Source organism: Schistocerca serialis, unplaced genomic scaffold (assembly GCF_023864345.2).
Source record: "Schistocerca serialis cubense isolate TAMUIC-IGC-003099 unplaced genomic scaffold, iqSchSeri2.2 HiC_scaffold_1417, whole genome shotgun sequence".
Taxonomy (NCBI): Eukaryota; Metazoa; Arthropoda; class Insecta; order Orthoptera; family Acrididae; genus Schistocerca; species Schistocerca serialis.
The window spans coordinates 30,762,459-30,772,274 of record NW_026047644.1 but is presented as its reverse complement, the minus strand read 5'-3'; positions in this window follow the sequence as shown (position 1 = coordinate 30,772,274).

Below are 9,816 nucleotides of genomic sequence, written 5' to 3'. Positions count from 1 at the left end.
TTAAGACGGCATTGTGCCTTTTGAATTTAATTCCGATTCAATTTCTGTGTTTCATCGTCAATAAGAAGCTGCAAGGTATACAGTAAACCTGAAGTGAAGCATCGGAATCTAAAACTGGACTCACAGCAGAGGTTCAAATCATAGAAAGTGAGAGTGTCAGTCCTCTTGTACTTAAGTCGGCATTGTGCCATTTGTATTAAATTCGGATGCAATTTCTGTGTTTCGTCGTCAATAAGAAGGTCCAAGGGATATAGTAAACCTGAAGTGAAGCATCGGAATCTAAAACTGAACTCACAGGGGAGGTTCAAATCATAGAAAGTGAGAGTGTCAGTCCTCTTGTACTTAAGTCGCCATTGTACCTTTTGTATTAAATTCGGATGCAATTTCTGTTCTCATCGTCAATAAGAAGGTCCAAGGGATACAGTAAACCTGAAGTAAAGCATCGGAATCTAAAACTGGACTCACAGGAGAGGTTCAAGTCATAGGAAGTTAGAGTGTCAGTCCTCTTGTACTTAAGTCGGCATTGTGCCTTTTGTATTAAATCCGGATGCAAACTCTGTGTTTCATCGTCAATGAGAAGGTCCAAGGGATACAGTAAACCTGAAGTGAAGCATCGGAATCTATAACTGGACTCACAGGAGTGGTTCAAATCATAAAAAGTTAGAGTGTCAGTCCTCTTGTACTTAAGTCGGCATTGTGCCTTTTGAATTTAATTACGATGCTATTTCTGTGTTTCATTGTCAATAAGAAGGTCCAAGGGATACAGTAAACCTGAAGTGAAGCATCGGAATCTAAAACTGGACTCACAGGAGGGATTCAAATCATAGAAAGTGAGAGTGTCAGCCCTCTTTTACTTAAGTCGGCATTGTGCGTTTTAAATTTAATTCCGATGCAATACCTGTGTTTCATCGGCAATAAGAAGGTCCAAGGGATAAAGTAAACCTAAAGTGAAGCATCGGAATCTAGTACTCGACTCACAGGAGATGTTCAAATCATAGAAAGTGAGAGTGTCAGTACTCTTGTACTTAGGCCGCCATTGTGATTTTTGTATTAAATTCGGATGGAGTTTCTGTGTTTCATCGTCAATAAGAAGGTCCAAGGGATACAGTAAACCTGAAGTGAATCATAGGAATCTAAAACTGGACTCACAGGAGAGGTGCAAATCATAGAAAGTTAGAGTGTCAGTCCTCTTGTACTTAAGTCGGCATTGTACCTTTTGTATTAAATTCGGATGCAAACTCTGTGTTTCATCGTCAATAAGAAGGTCCAAGGTATACAGTAAACCTGAAGTGAAGCATCGTAATGTAAAACTGGACTCACAGGAGAGGTTCAAATCATAGAAAGTGAGAGTGTCAGTCCTCTTGTACTTAAGACGGCATTGTGCATTTTGAATTTCATTCCGATTCAATTTCTGTGTTTCATCGTCAATAAGAAGCTGCAAGGTATACAGTAAACCTGAAGTGAAGCATCGGAATCTAAAACTGAACTCACAGGGGAGGTTCAAATCATTGAAAGTGAGAGTGTCAGTCCTCTTGTACTTAAGTCGCCATTGTGCCTTTTGTATTATATTCGGATGCAATTTCTGTGTTTCGTCGTCAATAAGAAGGTCCAAGGAATATAGTAAACCGGAAGTGAAGCATCGGAAACTAAAACTGAACTCACAGGAGAGGTTCAAATCATAGAAGGTGAGAGTGTCAGTCCTCTTGTACTTAAGTCGCCATTGTGCCTTTTGTATTAAATTCGGATGCAATTTCTGTTTTCATCGTCAATAAGAAGGTCCAAGGGATACAGTAAACCTGAAGTAAAGCATCGGAATCTAAAACTGGACTCACAGGAGAGGTTCAAATCATAGAAAGTAAGAGTGTCAGTCCTCTTGTACTTAAGGCGCCATTGTGCCTTTTGTATTAAATCCGGATGCAAACTCTGTGTTTCATCGTCAATAAGAAGGTCCAAGGGATACAGTAAACCTGAAGTGAAGCATCGGAATCTAAAACTGGACTCACAGGAGAGGTGCAAATCATAGAAAGTTAGAGTGTCAGTCCTCTTGTACTTAAGTCGGCATTGTACCTTTTGTATTAAATTCGGATGCAAACTCTGTGTTTCATCGTCAATTAGAAGGTCCAAGGGATACAGTAAACCTGAAGTGAAGCATCGGAATGTAAAACTGGACTCACAGGAGGGGTTCAAATCATAGAAAGTGAGAGTGTAAGCCCTCTTGCATTTAAGTCGGCATTGTGCCATTTGTATTAAATTCGGATGCAATTTCTGTGTTTCGTCGTCAATAAGAAGGTCCAAGGGATACAGTAAACCTAAATGAAGCGTCTGAATCTAAAACTGAACTCACAGGGGAGGTTCAAATCATAGAAACTGAGAGTGTCAGTCCTCTTGTACTTAAGTCACCATTGTGCCTTTTGTATTAAATTCGGATGCAATTTCTGTTTTCATCGTCAATAAGAAGGTTCCAGGGATACAGTAAACCTGAAGTGAAGCATCGGAATCTAAAACTGGACTCACAGGAGAGGTGCAAATCATAGAAAGTTAGAGTGTCAGTCCTCTTGTACTTAAGTCGGCATTGTACCTTTTGTATTAAATTCGGATGCAAACTCTGTGTTTCATCGTCAATTAGAAGGTCCAAGGTATACAGTAAACCTGAAGTGAAGCATCGTAATGTAAAACTGGACTCACAGGAGAGGTTCAAATCATAGAAAGTGAGAGTGTCAGTCCTCTTGTACTTAAGACGGCATTGCGCATTTTGAATTTAATTCCGATTCAATTTCTGTGTTTCATCGTCAATAAGAAGCTGCAAGGTATACAGTAAACCTGAAGTGAAGCATCGGAATCTAAAACTGAACTCACAGGGGAGGTTCAAATCATTGAAAGTGAGAGTGTCAGTCCTCTTGTACTTAAGTCGCCATTGTGCCTTTTGTATTATATTCGGATGCAATTTCTGTGTTTCGTCGTCAACAAGAAGGTCCAAGGGATATAGTAAACCTGAAGTGAAGCATCGGAATCTAAAACTGAACTCACAGGAGAGGTTCAAATCATAGAAAGTGAGAGTGTCAGTCCTCTTGTACTTAAGTCGCCATTGTGCCTTTTGTATTAAATTCGGATGCAATTTCTGTTTTCATCGTCAATAAGAAGGTCCAAGGGATACAGTAAACCTGAAGTAAAGCATCGGAATCTAAAACTGGACTCACAGGAGAGGTTCAAATCATAGAAAGTTAGAGTGTCAGTCCTCTTTTACTTAGTCGGCATTGTGCTTTTTGAATTCAATTCCGATGCTATTTCTGTGTTTCATTGTCAATAAGAAGGTCCAAGGGATACAGTAAACCTGAAGTGAAGCATCGGAATCTAAAACTGGACTCACGGGAGAGATTCAAATCATAGAAAGTGAGAGTGTCAGTCATCTTTTACTTAAGTCGGCTATGTGCGTTTTAAATTTAATTCCGATGCAATATCTGTGTTTCATCGTCAATAAGAAGGTCCAAGGGATAAACTAAACCTGAAGTGAAGCATCGGAATCTCGAAGTGGACTCACAGGAGATGTTCAAATCATAGTAAGTGAGAGTGTCAGTCCTCTTCTACTTAAGCCGCCATTGTGATTTTTGTATTAAATTCGGATGCAATTTCTGTGTTTCATCGTCAATAAGAAGTTCCAAGGGATACAGTAAACCTGAAGTGAAGCATCGGAATCTAAATCTGGACTCACAGGAGAGGTGCAAATCATAGAAAGTTAGAGTGTCAGTCCTCTTGTACTTGAGTCGGCATTGTACCTTTAGTATTAAATTCGGATGCAAACTCTGTGTTTCATCGTCAATTAGAAGGTCCAAGGGATACAGTAAACCTGAAGTGAAGCATCGGAATCTTAAACTAGACTCACAGGAGAGGTTCGAATCATAGAAAGTGAGAGTGTCAGTCCTCTTGTACTTAAGTCGGCATTGTGCCATTTGTATTAAATTCGGATGCAATTTCTGTGTTTCATCGTCAATAAGAATGTCCAAGGGATACAGTAAACCTGAGGTGAAGCATCGGAATCTAAAACTGGACTCACAGGAGAGGTTCAAATCATAGATAGTGAGAGTGTCAGTCCTCTTGTACTTAAGTCACCATTGTGACTTTTGTATTAATTTCGGATGCAATTTCTGTGTTTCATCGTCAATAAGAAGGTCCAACGGATACAGTAAAGCTGAAGTGAAGCATCGTAATGTAAAACTGGACTCACAGGAGAGGTTCAAATCATAGAAAGTGAGAGTGTCAGTCCTCTTGTACTTAAGACGGCATTGTGCATTTTGAATTTAATTCCGATTCAATTTCTGTGTTTCATCGTCAATAAGAAGCTGCAAGGTATACAGTAAACCTGAAGTGAAGCATCGGAATCTAAAACTGAACTCACAGGGGAGGTTCAAATCATAGAAAGTGAGAGTGTCAGTCCTCTTGTACTTAAGTCGCCATTGTGCCTTTTGTATTAAATTCGGATGCAATTTCTGTTTTCATCGTCAATAAGAAGGTCCAATGGATACAGCAAACCTGAAGTAAAGCATCGGAATCTAAAACTGGACTCACAGGAGAGGTTCAAATCATAGAAAGTAAGAGTGTCAGTCCTCTTGTACTTAAGGCGCCATTGTGCCTTTTGTATTAAATCCGGATGCAAACTCTGTGTTTCATCGTCAATAAGAAGGTCCAAGGGATACAGTAAACCTGAAGTGAAGCATCGGAATCTAAAACTGGACTCACAGGAGAGGTGCAAATCATAGAAAGTTAGAGTGTCAGTCCTCTTGTACTTAAGTCGGCATTGTACCTTTTGTATTAAATTCGGATGCAAACTCTGTGTTTCATCGTCAATTAGAAGGTCCAAGGGATACAGTAAACCTGAAGTGAAGCATCGGAATGTAAAACTGGACTCACAGGAGAGGTTCAAATCATAGAAAGTGAGAGTGTAAGCCCTCTTGTATTTAAGTCGGCATTGTGCCATTTGTATTAAATTCGGATGCAATTTCTGTGTTTCGTCGTCAATAAGAAGGTCCAAGGGATACAGTAAACCTAAATGAAGCGTCTGAATCTAAAACTGAACTCACAGGGGAGGTTCAAATCATAGAAACTGAGAGTGTCAGTCCTCTTGTACTTAAGTCACCATTGTGCCTTTTGTATTAAATTCGGATGCAATTTCTGTTTTCATCGTCAATAAGAAGGTCCAAGGGATACAGTAAACCTGAAGTGAAGCATCGGAATCTAAAACTGGACTCACAGGAGAGGTGCAAATCATAGAAAGTTAGAGTGTCAGTCCTCTTGTACTTAAGTCGGCATTGTACCTTTTGTATTAAATTCGGATGCAAACTCTGTGTTTCATCGTCAATTAGAAGGTCCAAGGTATACAGTAAACCTGAAGTGAAGCATCGTAATGTAAAACTGGACTCACAGGAGAGGTTCAAATCATAGAAAGTGAGAGTGTCAGTCCTCTTGTACTTAAGACGGCATTGCGCATTTTGAATTTAATTCCGTTTCAATTTCTGTGTTTCATCGTCAATAAGAAGCTGCAAGGTATACAGTAAACCTGAAGTGAAGCATCGGAATCTAAAACTGAACTCACAGGGGAGGTTCAAATCATTGAAAGTGAGAGTGTCAGTCCTCTTGTACTTAAGTCGCCATTGTGCCTTTTGTATTATATTCGGATGCAATTTCTGTGTTTCGTCGTCAACAAGAAGGTCCAAGGGATATAGTAAACCTGAAGTGAAGCATCGGAATCTAAAACTGAACTCACAGGAGAGGTTCAAATCATAGAAAGTGAGAGTGTCAGTCCTCTTGTACTTAAGTCGCCATTGTGCCTTTTGTATTAAATTCGGATGCAATTTCTGTTTTCATCGTCAATAAGAAGGTCCAAGGGATACAGTAAACCTAAAGTAAAGCATCGGAATCTAAAACTGGACTCACAGGAGAGGTTCAAATCATAGAAAGTTAGAGTGTCAGTCCTCTTGTACTTAGTCGGCATTGTGCTTTTTGAATTCAATTCCGATGCTATTTCTGTGTTTCATTGTCAATAAGAAGGTCCAAGGGATACAGTAAACCTGAAGTGAAGCATCGGAATCTAAAACTGGACTCACGGGAGAGATTCAAATCATAGAAAGTGAGAGTGTCAGTCATCTTTTACTTAAGTCGGCTATGTGCGTTTTAAATTTAATTCCGATGCAATATCTGTGTTTCATCGTCAATAAGAAGGTCCAAGGGATAAACTAAACCTGAAGTGAAGCATCGGAATCTCGAAGTGGACTCACAGGAGATGTTCAAATCATAGTAAGTGAGAGTGTCAGTCCTCTTCTACTTAAGCCGCCATTGTGATTTTTGTATTAAATTCGGATGCAATTTCTGTGTTTCATCGTCAATAAGAAGTTCCAAGGGATACAGTAAACCTGAAGTGAAGCATCGGAATCTAAATCTGGACTCACAGGAGAGGTGCAAATCATAGAAAGTTAGAGTGTCAGTCCTCTTGTACTTGAGTCGGCATTGTACCTTTAGTATTAAATTCGGATGCAAACTCTGTGTTTCATCGTCAATTAGAAGGTCCAAGGGATACAGTAAACCTGAAGTGAAGCATCGGAATCTTAAACTAGACTCACAGGAGAGGTTCGAATCATAGAAAGTGAGAGTGTCAGTCCTCTTGTACTTAAGTCGGCATTGTGCCATTTGTATTAAATTCGGATGCAATTTCTGTGTTTCATCGTCAATAAGAATGTCCAAGGGATACAGTAAACCTGAGGTGAAGCATCGGAATCTAAAACTGGACTCACAGGAGAGGTTCAAATCATAGATAGTGAGAGTGTCAGTCCTCTTGTACTTAAGTCACCATTGTGACTTTTGTATTAATTTCGGATGCAATTTCTGTGTTTCATCGTCAATAAGAAGGTCCAACGGATACAGTGAAGCTGAAGTGAAGCATCGGAATCTAAAACTGGACTCACAGGAGAGGTTCAAATCATAGAAAGTGAGAGTGTCAGTCCTCTTGTACTTAAGTCGCCATTGTGCCTTTTGTATTAAATTCGGATGCAGTTTCTGTGTTTAATCGTCAATAAGAAGGTCCAAGGGATACAGCAAATCCTGAAGTAAAGCATCGGAATCTAAAACTGGACTCAAAGGAGAGGTTCAAATCATAGAAAGTTAGAGTGTCAGTCCTCTTGTACTTAAGTCGGCATTGTGCCTTTTGTATTAAATTCGGATGCAAACTCTGTGTTTCATCGTCAATAAGAAGGTCCAAGGGTTACAGTAAACCTGAAGTGAAGCATCGGAATCTAAAATAATACTCACAGGAGAGGTACAAATCATAGAAAGTTAGAGTGTCAGTCCTCTTGTACTTTAGTCGGCATTGTGCCTTTTGAATTTAATTCCGGTGCTATTTCTGTGGTTCATTGTCAAAAAGAAGGTCCATGGGATACAGTAAACCTGAAGTGAAGCATCGGAATCTAAAACTGGACTCACAGGAGAGGTTCAAATCATGGAAAGTGAGAGTGTCAGTCCTCTTTTACTTAAGTCGGCATTGTGCGTTTTAATTTGATTCCGATGCAATATCTGTGTTTCATCTTCTATAAGAAGGTCCATGGGATACAGTAAACCTGAAGTGAAGCATCGGAATCTAAAACTGGACTCACAGGAGATGTTCAAATCATAGAAAGTGAGATTGTCGGTCCTCTTCTACTAAAGTCGCCATTGTGATTTTTGTATTAAATTCGGATTCAATTTCTGTGTTTCATCGTCAATAAGAAGGTCCAAGGGATACAGTAAACCTGAAGTGAAGCATCGGAATCTAAAACTGGACTCACAGGAAAGGTGCAAATCATAGAAAGTTAGAGTGTCAGGCCTCTTGTACTTAAGTCGGCATTGTACTTTTGTATTAAATTCGGATGCAATATCTGTGTTTCATCGTCAATAAGAAGATCCAAGGGATACAGTAAACCTGAAGTGAAGCATCGGAATGTAAAACTGGACTCACAGGAGAGGTTCAAATCATAGAAAGTGAGAGTGTCAGTCCTCTTGTACTTAAGTCGGCATTGTGCCTTTTGAATTTAATTCCCATGCAATTTCTGTGATTAATCGTCAATAAGAAGGTGCAAGGTATACTGTAACCCTAAAGTGAAGCATCGGAATTTAAACCTGGACTCACAGGAGAGGTTCAAATCATAGAATGTGCGAGTGTTAGTCGTCTTCTACTTAGGTCGGCACTGTGCCTTTTGAATTTAATTCCGAAGCAGTTTCTGTGTTTCATCGTCAATAAGAACGTCCAAGGGATACAGTAAACCTGAAGTGAAGCATCGGAATCTAAAACTGGACTCACAGGAGAGATTCAAATCATAGAAAGTTAGAGTGTCACTCCGCTTGTACTTAAGTCGGTAATGTGCCTTTTGTATTAAATTAGGATGCAATTTCTGTGTTTCATCGTCATTAAGAAGGTCCAAGGTATACAGCAAATCTTCAGTGAAGCATCGGAATCTAAAACTGGACTCGCAGGAGAGGTTCAAATCACAGAATGTTAGAGCGTCAGTCCCCTTTTACTTAAGACGGCATTGTGCTATTTGTATTAATTTCGGATGCGATTTCTGAGTTTTATCGTCAACAAGAAGGTCCAAGGGATACAGTAACCATGAAGTGAAGCATCGGAATCTAAATCTGACCTCACAGGAGAGGTTCGAATCAAAGAGAGTGAGAGTGTCAGTCCTCTTGTACTTAAGTTGGCATTGTGCCATTTGTATTAAATTCGGATGCAATTTCTGTGTTTCATCGTCAATAAGAAGGTCCAACAGATACAGTAAACCTGAGGTGAAGCATCGGAATCTAAAACTGGACTCACAGGAGAGGTTCAACTCATACAAAGTGAGAGTGTCAGTCCTCTTGTAATTAAGTCCCCATTGTGACTTTTGTATTAATTTTGGATGCAATTTCTGTGTTACATCGTCAATAAGAAGGTCCAAAGGATACAGTAAACCTGAAGTGAAGCATCGGAATCTAAAACTGGACTCACGGGAGAGGTTCAAATCAAAGAAAGTTAGAATGTCAGTCCTCTAGTACTTAAGTCGGCATTGTGCCATTTGTATTAAATTCGGGTGCAAACTCTGTGTTTGATCGTCAATACAAAGGTCCAAGGGATACAGTAAACCTGAAGTGAAGCATCGGAATCTAAAACTGGACTTACATGAGTGGTTCAAATCATAGAAAGTTAGAGTGTCAGTCCTCTTGTACTTAAGTCGGCATTGTGCCTTTTGAATTTAATTCCGATGCAATTTATGTGTTTCATCGTCAATAAGAAGGTCCAAGGGATACAGTAAACCCGAAGTGAAGCATCGGAAACTAATAATGGACTCACAGCAGAGTTTCAAATCATAGAAAGTGAGAGTGTCAGTCCTCTTTTACTTAAGTCGATATTGTGCGGTTTGAATTTAATTCCGATGCAATTTTTATGTTTCATCGTCTATAAGAAGGTCCAAGGGAAACAGTAAACCTGAAGTGAAGCATCGGAATCTAAAACTGGACTCACAGGAGATGTTCAAATCATAGAAAGTGAGGAGTGTCAGTCCTCTTGTACTTAAGTCGCCATTGTGATTTTTGTATTTAATTCGGATGCAATTTCTGTGTTTCATCGTCAATACGAAGGTCCAAGGGATACAGTAAACCTGAAGTGTAGCATCGGAATCTAAGACTGGACTCACAGGAGAGGTTCAAATCATAGAAAGTTAGAGTGTCAGTCCTCTTGTACTTAAGTCGGCATTGTACCTTTTGTATTAAATTCGGATGCAAACTCTGTGTTTCATCGTCAATTAGAAGGTCCAAGGGATA